At 44.5% G+C, this 10,303-nt stretch overlaps 1 non-coding gene across 1 annotated transcript; it reads right to left on the reverse strand.

Moving 5' to 3' along the window:
• Window positions 1–781: 781 nt before the first annotated feature.
• trnad-guc (transfer RNA aspartic acid (anticodon GUC)) lies at window positions 782–853 on the reverse strand. The gene has a single exon. It is a non-coding gene; the product is annotated as a tRNA-Asp (tRNA).
• Window positions 854–10,303: the final 9,450 nt, after the last annotated feature.

Consider the following 10,303-nt stretch of genomic DNA (forward strand, 5'->3'; position numbering starts at 1 on the left):
GGAGTGACATGTGACTCTATTATCACCTTCGGGACCTTTAATTGGCTTCAATCCCTGCTCGGAAGTTTGTGCAACTCCATTTGTTGATATTGAAATTTGTTTTAATTTCTTGCCTGACAGCACTCTGCGCAGTGATGACCCAAAGCACGGCTGCCTACATTATTGATCAACAACCCTCCTCTTCAGGATAGTTGATGACAGGATCACTGAGGAGACCTGTATCTCTGGGCAATTCAACTGCAGCTACAATCCATGTTGACCTTTACAGAACGGAAGGGAAGTGGGAAGAGCTTCTGCAAGTCAAATTAAACTAGCGTCTCTGCAAGGAAAGTTCAAATATAGTTTGCGGTCAACCTCAGCAAGAAAGTTCTGTGTAAAGTCTGATTCCCCTTTGCACAACAGGGACCTGGAATCATTATGCGAAACAAAACAAAATGAGGATGGAACTGAAGAGTTCTAAGGTGACAGTTAATGTTGGTCAGTTGTTTTGCTAACGTGGTGGGGCCATTCGGAAGTTGATAGCTGACAACAAAAGCCACGGTTTAGTGTACATTGAGTGATGCACTGAGTTGCTAAGTTTTACAACGAACGGTGCGAGATACAGACTCTCCCAGGTAGATTCGAAGAAACAGTATGAACGCAACGCCTCTTTCTTCTACCATTCGGAGCTCACAGCAGCTAGAGATATTCCACCTTCCCAATGTCCAATGCCAAGTTATTTATCCAATTCTATTTGTCTTTTTTAGATAATGTTGCTGAATGGGAGTGGTAAAATCTGCGTCTCCCCGTCGGGGAATTGAACCCCGGTCTCCCGCGTGACAGGCGGGGATACTAACCACTATACTAACGAGGAACTGCTTTTGGTTTGTGATGTCATGCACATGTCAGAGCACAAGAGGGTTAACAGAATTATCTTGCAGTTTGTTGAATGTAATACTGCAAACAGTTTCTTCGTGTCCTTCCCACAGAAGTGTCTCAGTTTCCTCCAGATATTTAGTCACCTATTGTGTTCAAGGATTTGCGAGAGGAAGTACTCCCATTCGAACCCAACTCAGTTTTGTTGAAAAGATCATTTATATAGTCTGGTTTTATAATGCGACAGGCAAGAAACGATGTGGAGCTCTTCTAATTTTGAAGGGATCATTCTCATTTCAGTCTGTTTCCGGGCGAATTACTGGGAGCTTTGTATCCCCGGCCTGTTCGGAAGATGGAGACCTCAACTGGACATACCAAGAATTGTACCAGGGTGAGGAATCAGAGTGACCAACCGGATTCTGACAGTAGTTCGAGCCACAGTCATGCACCACTAGAGATGGTTCAGGATCTAAGCCTCCTGCAGAATGATGGCACAATGGTGATCATCGCTGTTCTCCAGACTATTGTCACAGGTTTGATTTCCGACGATCGAGGTTAGCAGAGTTTTCATCTATCAGCGAAACGATCAGAAGTCAACTATTCATAGACCTCCATCTGTGCAGACTTCTATCGGCCGAGTGGTCTAACCTTACAAACTCGTGTACGAAGTCCAGAATTTTTTTAAGACCATGATTGAGTGCAGAATTATTATTCATCCTGGGCTGTCTGGTCGGTCAAAGATGGATTTCCCATCTTCCACATTTTGTCGATAAACCGACCAGTGCAGATTCCTACTCTCTCTCTAATCCAGACTCCCGCAACAAACTGGTACACATCAACATATGTCGGATGAAGTGTTCACCCTGAGTGCGTCAGTCTACTCACCAATCTCTCTGTCTATTTATACCCTGTGGGATCCCGCGCCACCCCCTCTGTCCATTACACGATTAATTAAACTCTTTATTAACAAATATAAGCTAGAAGCACAAAATCGCCCCACCCTGAAACAGACCTATTGACCTACCTTACTCACATTCAAGAACCAATCTCAGCAGAGGAAAAAAGAACACAACTCACTTACGAGCAATTGCCTTCAGTGGCTTGAATGTTGAGGTGCTTGCGCAGACAATACGCTAATGTTGTGAGTGCACCTGCTTCCACCAGCAGCTCAGAAATGAGTTCCAGATTCCAAACACTGTCTCCTCATCTTATGCTGTCCAGTGCTATGGTACGAGTCCGACAACAATGAAAATAGAATTGAGTCGGTGCTTTATGAATAAATACACATTTTATAAAATTCTGCTCAACAAAAATGAAAAGTAAACAAACGACTAACTTAACAGGAACTGAACAGTTGCACGGCAACGCTGGAAGAGTTCTGAAACTGGTATATGCGAACAGAGTCTTAAAGTGGTATATGTGATGTCCCAGAGATTTATAGTCAATTAGGAGAGACTTTCCTGAAGTAACGACTTCCTTGACAACGTGTCGTTACTGCAGATCCCTGCCAAAATATGACATGTCCAGAGGATTAACGGCGAAGGAAATAAAAACGGCTTAAAAGAACTGAAGCAACACATACAAAATGTTGGTGGAAAGCAGCAGGCCAGCAGCATCTACAGGGAGAAGCACTGTCGACGTGTCAGGCCGAGACCCTTCGTCGGTACTAACTGAAAAGGAAGATAATAAGAGATTTGAAAGTAGGAGGGGGAGGGAAAATGCGAAATGATATCAGAAGACCGGAGGGGGTGTGGTGAAGCTGACAGCCAGAAAGGTGATTAGCAAAAAGGATACAGAGCTAGAAAAGGGAAAAGCTGGAGGCCTAAGGAAAAGGTAAGGGGGAGGAGAGCACCAGAGGGAGACGGAGAACAAGCAGAGTGATGGGCAGAGAGAGAAAGAAAAAAAGGAAGTGGCAATAAACTAAATGTCTCAGTAACTGGGTTAGAAGGAAAGGTGGTGCATTAAAGTAGATGTTACCTCAAAAGCAGGTCACAATTTCCTGAATGAAGATTCAATAAGATCGATTTGGTATTAAATTACCGAATAATACTCGATCTTTCGGGTTCTTGTACTCCGGTAAAATTTTCACTCTCCTATATTTAGATTTTAAAATTAAATAAAAGATATATCAAACAACTGGCAGTGATTGGCGAAACTGTCGGCCCAACGATTCTGTACCTCACAGTAGAAAGTAAAACTCCACATTAAAACGAAACTGCAGCATGAGATAAATACACAACATAACGGGGTAACTAACGAGTGAAATGACGACTCAACACAGAAACTCCGGCGCCACAGCAGGCATTCCCGTTTAATAACTGTTGAGAGCATGCCATCACATGAGCTCACACTGGCGTGAAATTACATTATTCCAGCATCACAAGACCATTACATCATGCTCACCAGATACTCAGCTACATCATGGTCATAAGACAGTGACAAGTAACCGACGGGTTATGTAACATCTCCCTCCAAAAATGGTCTTTTATGTGAAAATTTTAAGAATTTACTAATTACAAAAAATGCAAATGTATAAAATCTACAACTTACACAATATACACAGCATTATCATACAGCAGTTTATAAATTAATAAGCACTAGGAGGGTTACAAATGTTAACATACAGCTCCATTAAAAACACATGGTACATTCAACATCTAGATAGACAGTGAGCAAATATATCATCTTTGACTTCAATATGAGTTATTAAAATATTATGCTCGTGTAACATCAAGCTCCAATTTAGTAACCTTCTATTATAGTTTTTCATCCTACTCAAAAACACGAGCGGATTATACGTGGTTTCAGAATTTTACCAAAATACACATCAAAATGCTGTAAAGCCTAAACAAGAGTTAATAATTCATTTTATATATTTTAGTAGTTTCGTTGTTGCTCATTATGTTCTTTGAAACATTATGTTCTTAGAAACATTAAACAGAATAGTTTCGTTGTTGCTCATTATGTCCGTGGAAGCAGAGTCCTGGGCTTTGGCTAAGTGGGCTTCGGCGTAAGGGGACTTCGGTAAGCCTGTGTGATTGCTCGCTGAGGGGAAGAAGGTAAGGTCGCTAGGTGCTTTTTAGACCTATTCTATCAATCCAGTTCAGGTATGGGGGAGACAGTCAGAGCAGTGGTGTGCTCCGTATGCGGTATGTGGGAAGTCAGGGTCAACACAGTTGTCCCTGATGACCACACCTGCAAAAGGTGCGTCCAGCTGCAGCTCCTATCAGCCCGAGTGAGGGAGCTGGAGCGGGAGCTGGATGAACTACGGATCATTCGGGAGGCAGAGGCAGAGATAGATAGGAGTTATCAGGAGGTAGTCACACCAAAAATCCAAGAAGTAGGCAGGTGGGTGACGGTCCAAAGAGGCAGGGGGAGCAGAGCACCCCTGCGGCCATTCCCATTAACAATAAGTATACCGTACTGGATACTGTTGATGGGGATGACAAACCAGGAATGAGTTGTAGTGGTCCTGCCACTGGCACAGAGGTTGAACCCTCAACTAGAAAGGGGAGGAGGGAAGAGAAGAGAGCGATAGTTTTAGGGGATTCTATAGTCTGGGGGGCAGATAGCATATTTTGTGGGGCAGATCAGGAGTCTCGGATGGTATGTTGCCTCCCTGGTGCCAGGGTCCGGGACATCTCAGATCGGGTGCAGGCTATTGTTGAGAACGAGGGCACGATCCCAGATGTAGTGGTCCATGTAGGGACCAACGATATAGGTAAGGTGAGTGAAGGGGTCCTGCTTAGAGAGTTCAGGGAGTTAGGAGTGAAGCTGAAAGGCAGGACCTCCGGGGTGACAATCTCAGGATTGCGAGTGAGGCGAAGAATAGAATGATTATGCACATTAATACGAGGCTGAGAGCATGGTGCAGGAAGGAAGGGTTCAGGTTTTTGGATAATTGGTGTTTGTTACAGGGACGTTGAGATCTGTTTCGAAGGGACGGTCTACATCTGAACTGGAGGGGTACTAACATTCTTGCAGGAATGTTTGCCAGTGCTGCTCGGAGGGGTTCTAGATGTGCAGGGGGCAGGGATCCAGAATACGAGAGAAGATGATATGATGATATGATGACAGGTGGGGAATACACGTTTCCCAAATATTAATTGTCTAAAGGAGAAAGTTGAGACAGAACATGTGTTGGAAAAGTTACATGTACAGAGGGTTGGTCAGCAGGAGCATGGGGTTAAATGTGTAGAAGGTTTGTGTGATCTTGAAAAAGTCATCAAAATTCAAGATACCAGAGGGCATGGATTGAGAATAAGAGGTCAGTTATTTAAAACAGAGTTGAGGAAGAGCTTCTTCTCCCAGAGAGTTGTGGAGGTGTGCAATGCACTGCCTCGGAAGACAGTGGAGGCCAATTTTCTGGATGCTTTCAAACAGGAGCTAGACAGATATCTGATCGATAGGGGAATCAAGGGATATGGGGACAAGGCAGGGACTGGGTATTGAGAGTGAATGATCAGCCAGGATCTCAGAATGGCGGTGCAGACTCGAGGGGCCGAATGGTTTACTTCTGCACCTATTGTCTATTGTCTATAAATAACTGACCTCTTATTCTCAATCCAGGCCCTCTGGTACTGGAATCTCCCAACATCTGGAACGTATTTTCTGCCTCAATCCTATCAAATCCTTTAATTATCTTAAACGTTTCAATCAGATCCCCTCTCAATCTCCTCAATTCCAGTGTGTACAAGCCCAATCTCTCCGACCACTCTGCGTAAGACAGCCCTGCCATCCCAGGATTCAACCTAGTGAATCTACGCTGCGCTTCCTCAATTCCCAGAATGTCTTTCTTTAAACCTGGAGACCAAAACTATACACAATATTCCAGATGTGGTCTCACCAGGGCCCTGTACAAATGCAAAAGGACATCCTTGCTCTTGTACTCAATTCCCCTTGTATTAAAGGCCAACATTCCATTTGCCCTCTTCACTGCCAGTTGCACTTGCTCATTCACCTTCATGGACTGATGAACTAGGACTACTAGGTCTGTTTGCATTTCTCCCTTACCTAAATCTACACTGTTCAGACAATACTCTGCCCTCTTGTTCCTGCTTCACATTTATTCACATTGAATGTCATCTGCCAAGTATCTGCCCACTCACCCAGCCTATCCAAGTCTCCCTGTAATCTCCTAACGTCCTCTTCGCAAGTCACACTGCCACCCAGTTTAGTATCATTAGCAAACTTGCTAATATAGTTTTCAATGCCCTCATCTAAATCTTTGACATAAATCGTAAAGAGCTGTGGTCCCAATACAGAGCCCTGTGGTACCCCACTAGTCACATCGAGCCAGTCCGAGAAACACCCATTCACTGCTACCGTTTGCTTTCTATCTGCCAGCCAGTTTTCTATCGATGTTGAAACCCTGCGCCCAATGTCATGATCTCTGATTTTACTCACCGATCTCCTATGTGGCACCTTATCGAATACCTTCTGAAATTCTAGGTACACAACATCCACTGGCTTAACCTCGTCTAACATCCTTGTTACACCCTCAAAAAACTCCAACAGATTAGTCAAGCATGATTTGCCCTTTGTAAATCCATGCTGGTTCGGCCTAATCCTATTACTGCCATCAAGATGTGCCACTATTTCGTCCTTAATAATGGACTCAAGCTTCTTCCCCACGACTGACGTTAGGCTAACAGGGCGATAGTTCTCCGTTTTCTCCTTCCCTCCCTTCTTGAAAAGTGGGATAAGATTAGCCACTCTCCAATCTTCAGGAACTGATCCTGAAACTGAGGAACATTGGAAAATGATTACCAATGCATCCGCATTTTCCTGAGCCACCTCTTTTAGAACCGTCGGGTGCAGACCTTCTGGATCAGGAGATTTATTAGCCTTCAGTCCTACCAGTCTACTCATCACAGTTTCTTTCCTAATGTCAATCTGTCTCAATTCCTCTGATATCTTATAACCCTGGCCCATCCATACATCTGGGAGATTGCCTGTGTCCTCCCTGGTGAAGACAGATCTAAAGTACGCATTAAATTCTGTTGCCATTTCCCTGCTTCCCATAACAATTTCTCCCAATTCATTCTTCAAGGGGCCAACATTGTTCTTAACTATCTTCTTTCTCTTCACATAGCTAAAAAAGCTTTTGCTATCCCCTTTTATATTCCTGGCTAGACTGAGCTCATACCTGATTTTTTCTCTCCGTATTGCTTTTTCAGTTAAGATCTGCTGTTCCTTAAAACTTTCCCAATCATCTGTATTCCCACTCATCTTAGCCCTGTCATATTCTTTTTCTTTAATGCGATACAATCTCTGACTTCCTTTGTCAACCACTGTGGCCCCTTCCCCCTCTTTGAATCCTTCTTTCTCATTGGAATGAACTGCTTTTGCATCTTTTGTATTATCCCCAAGTACATCTGCCACTTCTGATCCACTGTCTTTCCTGCCAAGGCATCCGCCCATTTAACTTTGGCCAGCTCTTCCCTCATGGCTCCGTCGTCTCCTTTATTTAATTGCAACACTGACACCTCTGATCTGCCCTTATCCCTCTCAAATTGTAGATAAAAACTTATCATGTCATGATCACTACTTCCTAATGGCTCATTTACTTCAAGATCACTTATCAATTCCTGTTCATTACACATCACCAAGTCCAAAATAGCCTCGTTCCTGGTTGGCTCAAGCACAAGCTGTTCCAAAAATACATCACTTAGACACTCCACAAACTCCCTACCCTGGGGTGCAGCACCTACCTCATTCTCCTAGTTCACCTGCATGTTGATATCTCCCATAAGGACTGCTTTACCTTTAGCACATGCCAATGTTAACTCCCTAATCAACTTGTACCCAATATCCACGCTACTGTTTGGGGGCCTGTACACAACACCCATTACGGTCGTTTTACCCTTACTGTTCCTCAGCTCAATCCACAAAGACTCTACTTCCCCTGTTCCCAAGTCACCTATTGCTAAGGACTGAATCTCATTCCTCACCAACAGGGCCACCCCACCCCCTGTTCCCATATTTCTGTCTCTACGATAGCACATACCCCGATACACTCAATTCCCAGGCCTGATCCCCTTGCAGCCATGTCTCCGTTATCCCAACAGTATCGTAGTTCCCCCTTTTCATCTGAGCTTCAAGCTCATCTGTCATATTTCTGACACTACGCGCATTCACGTTTAGAATTCTTAGCCCATTCCTCCTCTCTTTGCTTAAAACACTGTCTACTGTACCTAACCCAGCTCCTTGAACTCCCATCGGGCTAATTGCATCCTGAATTTTGATGACCTTCTCAAGATCACGCAAACCTTCTACACATTTAACCCCATGCTCCTTCTGACCAACCCTCTGGATCTGGATCCCTGCCCCCTGCACATCTAGTTTAACCTCCCCCCCCCACCCCCGAGCAGCACTGGCAAACACTCCTGCAAGAATGTTAGTACCCCTCCGGTTCAGATGTAGACCGTCCCTTCGAAGTAGATCCCAATGTCCCTGGAAAAAAGACCAATTATCCAAAAACCTGAACCCTTCCTTCCTGCACCATGCTCTCAGCCTCGTATTAATGTGCATAATCATTCTATTCTTGGCCTCACTCGCAATCCCGAGATTGTCACCCCGGAGGTCCTGCCTCTCAGCTTCACTCCTAACTCCCTGAACTCTCTAAGCAGGACCCCCTCACTCACCTTACCCATATCGTTGGTCCCTACATGGACCACTACATCTGGGATCGTGCCCTCGTTCTCAAGAATAGCCTGCACCCGATCTGAGATGTCCCGGACCCTGGCACCAGGGAGGCAACATACCATCCGAGACTCCGCATCTGCCCCACAAAATCTCCTATCTGCCCCCCAGACTATAGAATCCCCTAAAACTATCGCTCTCTTCTCTTCCCTCTTCCCCTTCCTAGTTGAGGGTTCAACCTCTGTGCCAGAGGCAAGACCACTACAACTCATTCCTGGTTGGTCAATCCCATCAACAGTATCCAGTACGGTATACTTATTGTTAATGGGAATGGTCGCAGGGGTGCTCTGCTCTCTCTGCCTGCTCCCCCTGCCTCTTTGGACCGTCACCCATCTGCCTACTTCTTGGATTTTTTTGTGTGACTACCTCCTGATATCTATCTCTGCCTCTGCCTCCCGAATGATCCGTAGTTCATCCAGCTCCCGCTCCAACTCCCTCACGGGCTGATAGGAGCTGCAGCTGGACGCACCTCTTGCAGGTGTGGTCATCAGGGACAACTGTGTTGACCCTGACTTCCCACATGCTGCATACGGAGCACACCACTGCTCTGACTGTCTCCCCCATACCTGAACTGAATTAATAGAAGAAGTCTAAAAAGCACCTAGCGACCTAACCTTCTTCCCCTCAGCGAGCGATCACACAGGCTTGCCGAAGTCCCCTTACGCCGAAGCCCACTTAGCCAAAGTCCAGGACTCTGCTTCCATGGACTCCGCTGCCCACTCTGAAAAGAAGTCCTGCCTTTTTAAAACAGTGTCGAGGAAAAACTTCTCCCAGAGAGTTGTGGAGGTGTGGAATGCACTGCCTCGGAAGACAGTGGAGGACAATTTTCTGGATGCTTTCAAGAAGCAGCAAGATAGATATCTGATGGATAGGGGAATCAAGGGATATGGGGACAAGGCAGGGACTGGGTATTGATAGTGAATGATCAGCCATGTTCTCAGAATGGCGGTGCAGACTCGAGGGGCCGAATGGTCTACTTCTGCACCTATTGTCTATTGTCTATTGTCTAATACTAAGCTGCTTGATGATCAGCATCGTCACCCTAATTCCGTGGAATGAACACTGCTCAACACTAGCATCTACAGCTAATAAAATGCAATTTTTTTTTTCCAAATCAGGTGCTCTGAGCATAGGTTGAGGACATAGCATAGATTCCAATTTCTCAAATGCCCCTGACAAAGCACTGAACACACATTTGTTTTCAATTTTTCTTCAAGAGGTTAGTTAATGGAAGGGCAATATTAGCAAAATTTTTACAGAATTTTAAGTAAATATCCTAATATTCCGAAGAATCGTCTGAAAGTTTCTTTTCCCCAGTTGGAGTGGGAACCTCTAAAATTCCCAAAACCTTTTCCTGAACATAAGCTAGCTTACCTTGACCCACAACATAACCAAGATCAGTCATAGTGGCATGACCACATTCAATTTTAGCTAAGTTAATAGTTATGTTAACTTCTGAACGTCTTTGAAATAGTTTCTCCACCGCAGTAAAATGTTCTTCCCAAGTGTCATTTCCTGTATCTAAATCATCAATACAGGCATCTGTATCTTTTAACCCATGAATCAGAGAATTAATCATCCGCTGAAAAATACCTGGGTCATTCTTCACCCCAAAAGGAAGAACATTATATTCATATAATCCAGATAGGGTGACAAATGCAGAAATATCTCTACCACTCTCCGTCAATGGAACACACCAATACACTTTTAACAAATCAATCTTTGTAAGGAACTTTACTTTTCC

Source organism: Hypanus sabinus, chromosome 31 (genome assembly GCF_030144855.1).
Source record: "Hypanus sabinus isolate sHypSab1 chromosome 31, sHypSab1.hap1, whole genome shotgun sequence".
NCBI lineage: Eukaryota > Metazoa > Chordata > Chondrichthyes > Myliobatiformes > Dasyatidae > Hypanus > Hypanus sabinus.